General features: G+C 37.6%; 1 pseudogene; it reads right to left on the reverse strand.

Moving 5' to 3' along the window:
- Positions 1-3,402: 3,402 nt before the first annotated feature.
- On the reverse strand, positions 3,403-4,245 carry LOC100400513 (CTD small phosphatase-like protein 2 pseudogene; annotated as a pseudogene).
- Between the last annotated feature and the right edge of the window lie 10,157 nt (positions 4,246-14,402).

The following is a 14,402-nucleotide window of genomic DNA, read 5'->3' on the forward strand; positions in this document are numbered from 1 at the left end:
TCGAGGTCTATCTAGTTTATTAATTTTTAAAAAAAAACAGCTTCTGGATTATTTGATTTTTTTGAAGGTTTTTTTGTGTCTCTCCTTCAGTTCAGCTGTGATCTTGGTTATTTCTTGTCTTCTCCTAGCTTTGGGGTTTATTTGATCCTGGTTCTCTAAACCTTTCATTTGTGATGTTAGCTTTTTAAATCGGGATCTTTCTGGCTTTTTGATGTGGGCATTTTAGTGCTATAAATTTCCCTCTTAACACTGCTTTAGCTGAGTCCCATAGATTCTGGTACATTTTATCTTTATTCTCATTAGTATCAAATAACTTCTTGACTTCTGCCTTAATTTCATCATTTATCCAAAAGTCATTTAAGAGCAGATGGTTCAATTTCCATGTAGTTGTACGGTTTTGAGTGAATTTCTTGATCTTGAGTCCTAATTTGATTGCATTGTGGTCTGGGAGACTGTTTGCTATGATTTCAATTATTTTGCATTTGTTGAGGAGTGTTTTCCTTCTCATCATGTAATCAATTTTAGAGTAAGTGCACTGTGGTGATGAGAAGAATGTATATTCTGTTGTTTTTGGGTGGAGAGTTCTGTAGATATCTATCGGGTTCACTTAATCCAAAGCTGAGTTCAGGTCCTGAATGTTTGTTAATTTTCTGTCTCAACGACTGTGTAATATTGTCAGTGGAGTGTTAAAGTCTCACCCACTATTATTGAGTGAGAGTATAAGCCCTTTCAAAAGTCTCTAGGAACGTATTTCATGAATCTGGGTGCTTCCGTGTTGAGTGCCTATATATTGAAGAGAGTTAGTTCTTCTTGTTAAATTGAACCCTATGCCAGTATGTAATACCCTTCTTTGTCTTTTTTGATCATTGTTGGTTTAAACTTTGTTTTGTCAGAAACTGGAATTGCAACCCCTGCTTATTTCTGTTTTTCCTTTGCTTGGTAAACTTTCCTACATCCCATTCACCACTGCTACAAAGAGAATAAATTCCTAGGAATACAACGTAAAATGGGCAAAAAGTTCCTATTCAAGGAGAACAAACCACTGCTCAAGGAAATAAGACAGGACAAAAAAAAATGGAAAAACATTACATGCTCATGGATAGGAAGAATCAATATCATGAAAATGGCCATACTGCCCAAGGTAATGTACAGATTCAATGCTATCTCCATCAAGCTACCATTGACTTTATTCCAGAATTAGAAAAAAAAAACTACTTAAAATTTCATATGGAACCAAAATAAGCCCATATAGCCAAGACAATCCTAAGCAAAATGAACAAATCTGGAGGAATCAAGCTACCTGACTTACAAGGGTACAGTAACCAAAAGTGCATGGTACTGGTACCAAAACAGATATGTAGACCAACAGAACAGAACAGAGGCCTCAGAAATAATACCACACATCTACAACCCTCTGATCTTCAATAAACCTGAGGGGAAAAAAAGCAATGAGGAAAGAGTTCCCTATTTAATAAATGGTCTTGGGAGAACTGGCTAACCATATGCAGAAAACAGAAACTGGACCCCTTCCTGACACATTACACAAAATAACTCCAGAGGGATTAAAGACTTAAATGTAAAACCTAAAACTATAAAACCCCTAGAAGAAAACCTAGGCAATACCGTGCAGGACATAGGCATGGGCAAAGACTTTATAACTAAGACATCAGAAGCAATGGCAACAAAAGCCAAAATTGACAAATGCAATTTAATTAAACTAAACATCTTCTGCACAGCAATGTGTGTATGTGTGTGTGTGTGTGTGTGTGTGTGTGTGTATATAATTAGAGTGAACAGGCAACTGTTCATAAAGAATGGGAAACAATTTTTGCAATCTATTCATCTGACAAAGGGCTAATATCCAAAATCTACAGGGAACTCAAACAAAGTTTCAGGAAGAAAACAAACAACCCCATCAAAAACTGGGTAAAAAGATATAAACAGACACTTCTCAAAAGAAGACATTTATGCAACCAACAAACATATGAAAAAAAGCTCATCATCACTGGTCATTAGAGAAATGCAAATCAAAACCACAATGAGATACCATCTCACAACAGTTAGAATGTTGATCATTAAAAAGTCAGGAATCAACAGATGCTGGTGAGGCTGTGGAGAAATAGAAATGCTTTTACACTGTTGGTGGGAGTGTAAATTCATTTAACCATTGTGGAAGACAGTGTGGCTATTCCTTAAGGATCTAGAACCAGAAATATCATTTGATCCAGCAATCCTATTACTGGGTATATACACAAAGGATTACAAATCATTCTACTATAAAGACACATGCACACATTTGCTTATTGTAGAACTATTCACAATAGCAAAGACTTGGAACCAACCCAAATGCCCATCAGTGATATGCTGCAAAAGGAAAATGTGGTACATGTATGCCATGGAATACTATGTAGCCATAAAAACTAATAAGCTAATGTATATTGCAGGGACATGGATGAAGCTGGAAGCCATCATCCTCAGCAAACTAACACAGGAACAGGAAACCAAATACCGCATGTTCTTGCTCATAAGTGGGACTTGGACAATGAGAACACATGGACACAGGGAGGGGAAAATCACACATTCGGGCTTGTCAGAGGTGAGGGGCTAGGGAAGGGATAGCATTCGGACAAGTGCCTAATGCATGCAGTGCTTAAAACCTAGGTGACAGGTTGAAGGGTGTAGCAAACCACCATGGCACATGTATACCTATGTAACAAACCTGTACTTCCTGCACATTTACCCCAGAACTTAAAATTTTAAAAATTAAAAGCATGAAAATGGACTATTTCTAGAAAACTATGAAATGCCTCAACTAAAAGCAACGCATAATGAAATTCTAATCTAATACAGGTCAAAAATGTAAACATGTTATAAACCTTAACAGGAAAAGTAAAATGAGAATGATAAAGTAACAAAAAAGTGGTTATAAACCGCAAACAGGGAGAAAATAAGTCCATTTTCATCTCTGTGATTATCATAAAATCCTGTGTGACTACAGGCCAAAGTTCTGGTGGCAGAAACAGAATTCTTTATAAACTGCAGATGTCCTGTGCATAAAAAATAAAAAATTCACGAGAGTTGCACTAGCTCTAAAGATTCGTCTGTTTTAGCCTACCTACTGTATGCAATTGGAGATGCATATTGGAGAACTAGAAATGCTTTTACACTGTTGGTGGGAGTGTAAATTCATTCAACCATTGTGGAAGACAGTGTGACAGACCCACTATCAATTGAAGATGAATAAAGCCTCTTTCCATAACCCTTTATTATTGGGTACCAAGAATAAGACAAGCAAGACAGGGTACAAAAATGCAAAATTTCAATAGTAATGGCAATGTTTTTGTCTTAGTCCAAAAGAATCCTGAAGTCTCTCCTCCTTCATTGATTTGAAAATCCTGGGACTCAATCATGGGTCAGCAAATCATGCTAGTGAAATCTGTGTCTGATGTGTGGTCAAACATCTTCACTCAGTTATACAAGCTTCTCCAGGAATAAAAGCAATTTTAGAAGTTCATTGTCATTTTTATTCATAAACCAACTTTCTATAGGGATTCCATTAGAAAGCGAATATGCAAAGTCTTGTGGTGAGTTGTCAATTATTATAGTTTTTGAAAGATCTCTTCCAATAATATTTAAGTCCTTTATATATTTTCCTTGTACAAACACAATGATCACAGAAAAATTGGACTTGACCCTTTGCTTTTTAGGGTCTAGTTTGGTCAGTAACTTGTCTGCATACACCTTCTTAAAAGCAGGAAAAAGAATAATCTCATCCATCTGAAAAATTACTCCAGGAATTCCCTGAAAAATGATCTTAATCTCATAAACCTGATAAATGACATCATGGAAAATGACTGGAAAATTAAGTGCTGCATCTTCTAGCTCATTTAGACTACAGTGCACTTAGTGTTTCATCCAAATCTAAATCTAGGGAGAATTCCTGTGTACTTCCTGTTTTCAACAAAAGAGGTTTCCTATTTAGTTGTTCTTCTGTCAGTGGCGAGACATGTTTGATGAAATAATAGGGGCAAAATACTTCCCAGCCTTCTTCATAGGTGGCGTCTGTATGGGATGATGAATAACTACTATCTGGAATTACTGGTGCTGTAAGGGGTGAGATATCATGATTACTGTTTCCTCTAAACTATTGTTTATTGATGGTTTCACCTGAACTGCTTGATTTGCATTAGTTGCTCCATTAGTTGATGTAGTAGTACTGATAGTGATCTCATCCACCTGTCCCATATCAAGTTATTTTACCATTTCTTCAGCTTCCACAGTGTGTCCTGGAGAATCTGATCCTGATGTTCCATTTTTATTTGTTGATGAAAAAAGTTGAAGACCAGAGAAAATATGGTCCCCTACAAAGTAGTCCTTGGAGAACTGCCAGAGGAAGGATTATTTTCTAATTTTCCATTTTATTTTATAAATTGATTTGTCTTTTGATAACTACCAGCTTCTCCATTTACTTGACTTTTCTGTCTTACTCAAGGTATCTGTTTGTTAGATTTCTCTCCTGCTCTTGGTGTTGATGTGATCAAATTGCTATCTATATCAAGTTCGATTCTACTCCATTTTAAAGGATTTTCTCTCTCTTCCTTACGTGTGCTTCCTTTAATGGTTTTTTAATTGAAGACAAGCCAGTTTCATTCTTTAGTGGTTTCTCTCCTCCTAAAAGTAGGTTTCATCAGCCTCTGAATATTTCCTCTTTGCTCTGGCAGTGAGTTGTGTTTGGATTTGATTTGACTGCTGAGAAGCTTCCCACGTTCTCAATCTTGTCTTGGGGTTGCTCTTCTCGAGGAGCATTTTTGTGGTGTTCTTCTGCATTTCCTGAATTTGAATGTTGGCCTGCCTTGGTAGGTTTAAGAATTCTCCTAGATAATATCCTAAGTGTTTTCCAACTTGGTTCCATTCACCCCATCACTTTCAGGTACACCAATCAAATGAAGATTTGGCCTTTTCACATAGTCCCATGTTTATTGGAGTCTCAGCCTCATCTTTTATGGTACCACATATAAAACTGACTGTGATGACAGAGAAGTGTCCTCAGGCTCCTGCAATGGTCCCGACTACACATGCATGGTGTCTTTCCCACTCACCCTGGAGCAGCAACAGAACCAGCTCCTTCAGCCAGTCACCATTTCCTGCCTACCTGAAAAAGATCTTATTTCTCCTTTGCCTATGAAGCTTAGTTTGGCTGGATATGAAATTCTGGGTTGGAAATTCTTTTCTTTAAGAATGTTTAATATTGGCCCTCAATCTCATTTGGCTTGTAAGATTTCTGCTGAGAGGTTTACAGTTAGTCTGATGGGCTTCCCTTTGTAGGTGACCTGGCCTTTCTCACTGGCTGCCTTTAACATTTTTCTTTCATTTTGACCTTGGAGAATCTGATGACTATGTGTTTTGGTGATAATATTCTTGTGAAGTATCTTACTGGGCTTCTCTTCATTTTCTGAATTTTAATGTTGGCCTGTCTATATAGGTTGGGGAAGTTGTCCTAGACAATATCTTGAAATATGTTTTCCAAATTAATTCGACTCTCCCTGTGTCTTTCAGGCACCCCAGTGAATCATAGATTTGGTCTCTTTACATAATCCCGTATTGGATGTTTTGTTCATTCCTTTTTATTCTTTTTTTCTCTATTCTCTGTCTTATTTTAGAAAGACAGCCATGGAAGTGCGGCCCACAGACCAAAGTTGCTCATACCCCTGAATTCAGCATTCTCCTAGAGGTATATATGAAGCTCTTACCTTCCTGGGGATCCCGGGTCTGGAATATATAAAGCACCTAGGTTTCTGTGCATGTCTGAGCAGATGCTCTGATGAGACTCCACACAGCTCTGTGTGTTAAACCCAAGGCTCTGGTTGCGTGGGCTCACAAGGGGAATCTCCTGGTCCAAGGGTTGCAAAGATCTATAGAAGTGTGGCTTCCCAGGGTCATACACTCACTTACTGCTTCCTTTGGCTCCATGCCACTCCCAGGTGGGCCATTGCCACACCCTGCTTTTCTTTATTCTCCATGGGTCAGGTTTTTTTCCTGATCAGTCCCAATGGGAATAAGTGGATATTTGAGTGAAGGTGCTATATTCACTCTCCCTTTTAGTTCTCCATGAGTGCCATGCACCGCAGCTGCTTCTACTTGGTTATTTTAACCAACCAGCGCTAGTCATTTTTGTATGTTAATTTTGTATCCTGCAATTTTACTAAATTTGCTTATCAGTTCTAAGTTTTCTTGTGGCGTCTTTAAGTTTCTCCAAGTATAACATTGTTATCTGCAAATAAGAATAATTTGACTTCTTTCTTTCCAATATAGATGCCTTTTATATCTTTCTCTTGTCTGATTGCTCTATCTAGGGCTTCTAGTATAATGCTGAATAACAGTGGGGACAGTGGGCATTCTTGTCTTGTTCTCAATCCTAGAGGAAAATTTTTCAGTTTTTCCCTATTCAGTATGCTACTAACTATGGGTCTGTCATATATGACTTTTATTATGTTGAAGTATATTCCTTCATCCCTAGGTATTTTAGTGTTTTTATCATGAAGGCATGTTGAATTTTATCAAATGCTTTTCCAGCATATATCAAAATGATCATATGGTTTCTATCCTTCATTCTGTTGAAGAATATGATGTATTACATTGATTGATTTGAGTATGTTGAACCAAACTTGCATCCCTAGGATAAATCAACCTGGTCATGATGAATGATCTTTCTAATGTATTCTTGAATTTGGTTTTCTAGGATTTTGTTAAGGATTTTTGCATGAATATTCATTAGAGATATTGACCTATGGTTTTCTTTTTATCATGTACCTTTGTCAGATTTTGGTATGAGAGTAATACTAACCTCATAGAAGGAGTTTGGAAGTGTCCCCTTTCTTTTCTATTTTTTGACATAGTTTGAGTAGGATTGGTATTAGTAGAATTCAGCAGCTAAGCCATCAGGTCCCAGGATTTCCCTTGATGGAAGATTTTTTTAATATGGCTTCAATCTCGTTACTTGTTATCTGCCTGTTCAGATCTTGGATTTCCTCCTGTTTTAATCTAAGTAGGTTGTATGTATCCCACAACTTGTCAATTTCTTCCTGATTCTCCCATTAATAGGCATATATAGTTCCTCATAGTAGCCAGTAATGATCCTTAGAATTTCTTCAGTATCAGTTTAATGTTTCCTTTTTCATTTGTGATTTTATTTACTTGGATCTTCTCTCTTTGGTCCTTACTCTGGCTAAAGGTCTGTCAGTTTTGTTTTACTTTGCAAGAAAGCAACTTTTTGTTTCATTGTTTTTTGGTATTGTTTTCTTCATTTCAGCTTCACTTATTTCTACTCTGATCTTTTTAATTATATTTTTTATTACACTTTAAGTTCTAGGATACATGTGCAGAATGTGTTGCTTTGTTACATATGTGTACATATGCCATGGTGGTTTGCTGCACCCATCAACCTGTCATCTAGATTTTAAACCCCACATACATTATTTGCCCTAATGTTCTCCCTTCCCTTGCCCCCAATCCCCTGACAGTCCCTGTGTGTGATGTTCTCCTCCTGGTGTCCATGTGTTCTCATTGTTTATCTCCCACTTATGAGTGTATGAGTGAGTACATGAGGCGTTTGGTTTTCTGTTCCTGTGTTAGTTTCTTGAAAATGACGGTTTCCAGCTTCATCCATGTCCCTACAAACAACGTAAACTCATTATTTTTATGGCTACATAGTATTCCAAGGTGTATATATGCCACATTTTTTTTTTATCCAGTCTATCAGTGATAGGCATTTAGGTTGGTTCCAAGTCTTTGCAATTGTGAATAGTGCTGTAATAAGCAAATTAGCACATGTATCTTTATAGTAGAATGATTTATAATCCTTTAGATATATATCCAGTAATGGGATTCCTAGGTCAAATGGTATTTCTAGTTCTAGATCCTTGAGGCATTGCCACACTATCTTCCACAATGGTTAAACTACTTTACACTCCCATCAACAGTGTAAAAGCGATTCTATTTCACCACATCCTCTCCAGCACTTGTTGTTTCCTGACTTTTTAATAAGCACCATTCTAACTGGTGTGAGATGGTATCTCACTGTGGTTTTGATTTGCATTTCTCTAATAACCAGTGAGGATGAGTTTGTTTTCATATGTTTGTTGGTTGCATAAATGTCTTCTTTTGAGAAGTGTCTGTTCATATCCTTTCCCTACTTTTTGATGGGGTTGCTTTTTTTTCTTGCATATTTGTTTCAGTTCCTTGCAGATTCTGGATATTAGCCCTTTGCCAGATGGATAGATTGAAAAACTTTTCTCCCATTCTGTAGGTTGCCTGTTCACTCTGATAATAGTTCCTTTTCCTGTGCAGAAAATCTTTAGTATTATTAGATCCCATTTGTCAATTTTGGCTTTTGTCGCAATTGCTTTTGGTATCTTAGCCATGAAGTCTTTGCCTATGCCTATTTCCTGAATGGTATTGCCTAGGTTTTCTTCTAGGGATTTTATGGTTTTAGGTTTAGATTTAAGTCTTCAATCCATCATGAGTTAATTTTTACATAAGATGTAAGGAAGGGGTCTAGTTTCTGTTTTCTGTATATGGCTAGCCAGTTTTGCCAGCAGCATGTATTAAATAGGAAATCCTTCCCCCATTGCTTTTTTCAGATTTGTCAAAGATCAAAGGGTTGTAGATATGTGGTGTTACTTCTGAGGCCTCAGTTCTGTTCCATTTGTCTACATATATGTTTTGGTACCAGTACCATGCTGTTTTGTACTGTGGCCTTGTAGTACAGTTTGAAATCAGGTAACATGATAACTCCAGCTTTGTTCTTTTTGCTTAGGATTGTCTTAACTATACAGTCCCTTTTTTAGTTCCATATGAAATTTAGTTTCTTCTAGTTTCATGAAGAAAGTCAATGGTAACTTGATGGGAATAGCATTGAGTCTATAAATTACTTTGAGCAGTATGGCCATTTTCACAAAATTGATTCTTTCTATCCATGAGCATGGAATGTTTTTCCATTTGTTTTGTGTCCCCTCTTATTTTCTTGAGCAGTGGTTTGTAGTTCTCCTTGAAGAGGTACTTCATACCCCTTTCAAGTTGTATTCCTAGGTAATTTATTCACTTTGTAGCAATTGTGAATGGGAGTTCACTCGTGATTTGGCTGTGTGTCTATTATTGGTGTATAGGAATGCTTGTGATTTTTTCACATTGATTTTGCAACCTGAGGCTTTGCTGAAGTTACTTATCAGCTTATGGAGTTTTGGGGCTGAGACTATGGGGTTTTCTAAATATACAGTCATGTCATCTGCAAACAGGGACAATTTGACTTCCTTTCTTCCTATTCGAATACACTTTATTACTTTCCCTTGCCTTATTGCCCTGGCCAAAACTTCTAATACTGTGTTGAATAAGAGTGGTGAGAGAGGGCATCCTTGTATTGTGCTGGTTTTCAAAGGGAATGCCTCCAGCTTTTGCCCATTAAGTATGATATTGGCTGCAGGTTTTTCATAAATAGCTCTTATTATTTTAAGATATGTTCCATCAATTCCTAGTTTATTGAGAGTTTTTAGCATTAAGCCATGCTGAATTTTATCAAAGGCCTTTTCTGCATCTATTGAGATAATCATGTGGTTTGGGTCACTGGTTATCTTTATGTGATGAATTATGTTTATTGATTTGGATATGTTGAACCAGCCTGGCATCCCAGGGACAACACTGACTTGATCATGGTGGATAAGCTTTCTGATGTGCTACTGGATTCAGTTTCCAGTATTTTATTAAGGATTTTTGCATCAATGTTCATCAGGGATATTGGCCTAAAATTTTGTTGTTGTTGTTTCTATGCCAGGTTCTGGTATCAGGATGATGCTGGGCTCATAAAATGAATTAGCAAGGAATCCCTCTTTTTCTGTTGTTTGGAATAATTTCAGAAGGAATGGTACCAGCTCCTTTTTGTACCTCTAGTAGAATTCAGCTGTGAATCTGTCTGGTCCTGGATTTTTTTTGATTGGTAGGCTATTAATTACTTCCTGAATTTTGGAACTTCTTATTGTTCTATTCAGGGTTTTGACTTCTTCCTGGATTAGTCTTGGGAGGGTATATGTGTCCAGGAATTGATCCATTTCTTCTAGATTTTCTAGTTTATTTGAGTAGAGCTATTTATAGTATTCTCCAATGGTAGTTTGTATTTCTGTGGGATCAGTGGTGATTATACCTCCTTCATCATTTTTTATTGTGTCTATTTGACTCTTGTCTCCTTTCTTCTTTACTAGTCTAGCTAGTGGTCTATCTACTTTATTAACCTTTTCAAAACCCATCTCCTGGATTTGTTAATTTTTTGAAGGTGTCTCTATCACCTTTAGTTCTGATCTGATCTTGGTTATTTCTTGACTTCTGCTAGCTTTTAAATTTATTTGCTCTTGCTTCTCTAGTTCTTTTAACGGTGATGTTAGGGTATTGATTTTAGATATTGTCTGCCTCCTGATGTGGGCATTAAGTGCTATAAATTTCCCTCTAAACACTGCTTTAGCTGTGTCCCAGAGATTCTGGTACATTGTCGCTTTGTTCTCATTGGTTTTAAAGAACTTATTTCTGCTTTAATTTTGGTATTTACCCAGTAGTCATTAAGAATTAGGCTGTTCAGTTTCCATGTAGTTGTGTGGTGACGAGTGAGCTTCTTACTCTGGATTTCTAATTTGATTGCACTGTGACCAAAGAAACTATTTGTTACTATTTCCCATTCTTTTGCATTTTCTTGAGGAGTGTTTTATTTCCAATTATATGGTCAATTTTAGAATAATTGCTATGTGGCACTGAGAATAATGTATATTCTGTTGATTTGGTGTGGATAGTTATGTAGATGTCTATTAGGTCTACTTGGTTCAAGAGCTGAGTTCAAGTCTTGAATGTCCTTATTAATTTTCTGTCTTGTTGATCTGCCTAATACTGAAGTGGGCCATTAAAGTCTCCTACTACTATTCTGTGGGAGTCTAAGTTTCTTTGTCGGTCTCTAAGAACTTGCTTTATGAATCTGGGTGCTCCTGTATTAGATGCATATGTATTTAGGATAGTCATCTCTTCTTGTTGCATTGATCCCTTTACCATTATGTAATGCCCTTCTCTGTATCTTTTGATCTTTGTTGGTTTAAAGTCTATTTTATCAGAGACTAGGATTGCAACCCCTGCTTTTTTTTCTTTCCATTTGCTTGAAAAATATTCCTCTATCCCTTTATTTTGAGCCTATGTGTGTCTTTGCATGTGACATGGATCTGCTGAATACAGCACACCAATGGGTCTTGACTCTTTATCCAATTTGCCAGTCTGTGTCTTTTAATTGGAATATTTAGCCCTTCTACATTTAAAGTTAATATTGTTATGTGTGAATTTGATTCTGTCATAATGGCATTAGCTGGTTATTTTGCAAATTAGTTGATGCAGTTTCTTCATAGTGTTATTGGTCTTTATAGTTTGGTATGTTTTTGCAGTGGCTGGTACCAGTTTTTCCTTTCCATATTTAGGGCTTCCTTCATGAGTTCTTGTAACGCAGGCCTGGTGGTGACAAAACCCATCAGCATTTGCTAGTCTGGAAAGGATTTTATTTCTCCTTTGCTTATGAAGCTTAGTTTGGCTGGATATGAAATTCTGGTTTAAAATTCTTTTCTTTAAGAATGTTGAATATGGGCCCCTACTCTCTTCTGGCTTGTAGGGTTTCTGCAGAGAGATCCATTGTTAGTCTTATGGGCTTTGCTTTGTAGGTAACCTGGCCTTTCTCTCTGGCTGCCCTTAAAATTTTTTTCTTTGTTTCGACCTTGGAGAATCTGATGATTATGTGTCTTGGGGTTGCTATTCTCAAATAATAACTTAATGGTATTCTCTGTATTTCCTGAATTTGAATATTGGCCTGCCTTGCTAGGTTGGGGGAGTTCTCCTGGATAATATACTGAAGTGTATTTTCCAACTTGGTTCTGTTCTCTGCATCACTTTCAGGTACACTAATCAATCATAGGTTTGATCTTTTTACATAGTTCCATATTTCTTGGAGGCTTCCTTCATTTCTTTTCATTCTTTTTTCTCTTATCTTGTCATCATGCTTTATTTCATTAAGTTGATCTTCAATCTATGATATCCTTTCTTCCACTTGATTGATTTGGCTGTTGATACTTGTGTATGCTTCATGAAGTTTTTGTGCAGGGTTTTTCAGCTCCATCAGGTCATTTATGTTCTTCTCTAGACTGGTTATTCTAGTTACCAGTTCCTGGAACCTTTTATCAAGGTTCTTAGCTTCCTTGCATTGGGTTAGAACATGCTTCTTTAGCTTAGAGGAGTTTGTTATTACTACATTCTGAAGCCTACTTCCATCATTTAATCAACCTCATTCTCCATCCAGTTTTGTGCCCTTGTTGGAGAGAAGTTGCAATCATTTGGAGGAGAAGAGGCATTCTGTTTTTTTGGAACTTTCAACATTCTTGCACTGGTTTTGGGAAAATTCTCCCCAAAATTATCTCTTGCTAAAATTCTCCCCAATATCTGGGAGAATTTTCTGTATTACCTGGCAGAAATTCTTGTTCTCTTTCCTTACTTTCTCCCAAACATACAGAGTCTCTCTCTCTATTCTGAGCCACCTAACACTGGAGGTGGAGTAACACAAACACCTCTGTGGTTACCACCACTATGATTGTGCTGGGTCAGACTTGAAGCCAGCACAATGCTGCGTCTTGCCCAAGGCCTGCTGTAACCACTCCCTGGCTACTGCTTATGTTTTCTGAAGTCCCTGAGGCTCTCAAACCAGCATATGGCAAAGCCAGACAGTCCTGTGTCCTTCCATTCAGGGCAGCAAGTTCTCCAGGGCCCTGGTTAGGCCCAGAAGTGGCATATGCAAGTCAGGGACTAGAGTAAAAAACCTTAGAAGTCTACTTGTTATTCTATTGTATTGCAGTTTTGCTGGCACTTAATTCACAAGATGCAGTCCTTCCTGCTTTTTCCTCCCCTTTCTTTTTTTTTTATTATACTTTATGTTCTGGTACATATGCAGATCTTGCAGGATTGTTCCGTAGGTATGCCCATCCCATGGTGGTTTTCTGCCTCCATCCCCCCTTCTTCTACATTAGGTATTTCTCCTGTTATCCCTCACCAAACTCCCCATGCCCTGCTATCACTCCCCTAGCCCCCCCAACCCCTAACAGACCCCAGTGTGTGATGTTCCCCTCCCTGTGTCCATGTGTTCTCATTGTTCAATACCCGCCTATGAGTGAGAACATGTGGTGTTTGGTTTTCTGGTCTTGTATCAGTTTGCTGAGAATGATGGTTTCCAGATTCATCCATGCCCCTGCAAAGGATATGAATTCATCCTTTTTTATGGCTGCATAGTATTCCATGGTATATATGTGCCACATTTTCTTTATCCAGTTTATCCTTGATGAGCATTTGGGTTGGTTCCAAGTGTTTGCTATTGTAAACAGTGCCACAATGAACATACATGTGCATGTGTCTTTAAAATAGAATGATTTATAATCCTTTGGGCATATAGCCAGTAATGGGATTGCTGGGTCAAATGGTATTTCTGTTTCTAGACCCTTGAGGCATCATCAAACTGTCTTCCATAATGGTTGAACTAATTTACACTCCCACCACCAGTGTAAAAACGTTCCTATTTCTCCACATCCTCTCCAGCATCTGTTGTCTCCAGATTTTTTTAATGATCGCCATTCTAACTGGCATGAGATGGTATCTCAATGTGGTTTTGATTTGCATTTTTCCAATGACCAGTGATGATGAGCGTTTTTTCCTATGTTTTTGGCCACATAAATATCTTTTTTTGAAAACTGCCTGTTCATATCCTTCACCCACTAAAGAGTGATTTGACTCTTGGAGAGCATTTCTGGACCTGGTCTGGACCAGAGGAGAGCCAAATGCTCTGAAGGATGAGTCCCAGGCCAGACAGCATTCACCACAAACTGACTTAAAAAATCTTGGGCCTTAAGGTAACAGCAGTGTTAGTTTGGCAGTACTCGTTATGGCCTGTGGTGATGGCTACAGAATGAGAATACCCCATCATCTCAGCCCAAAATCTCCGTAAGATGATAAGCAACTTCAGCAAAGCCTCAGGACATAAAATCAATGTGCAAAAATCACAAGCATTCCTATACACCAATAACAGACAGAGAGCCAAATCATGAGTGAACTCCCATTCACAATTGCTACAAAGAGAATAAATTACCTAGGAATACAACTAACAAAGGACATGAAGGACCTCTTCAAGGAGAACTATAAACCACTGCTTAAGGAAGTAAGAGAGGATACAAACAGATGGAGAAACATTCCATGTTCGTGGTTAGGAAGAATTGATATCGTGAAAATGGCCATACTGCCCAAAGCAATTTGTAGGTTCAATGCTATCCCCATCAAGCTACCATTGACCTTCTTTA

The sequence above is a fragment of the Callithrix jacchus genome, chromosome X (genome assembly GCF_049354715.1).
Source record: "Callithrix jacchus isolate 240 chromosome X, calJac240_pri, whole genome shotgun sequence".
Classification (NCBI taxonomy): domain Eukaryota; kingdom Metazoa; phylum Chordata; class Mammalia; order Primates; family Cebidae; genus Callithrix; species Callithrix jacchus.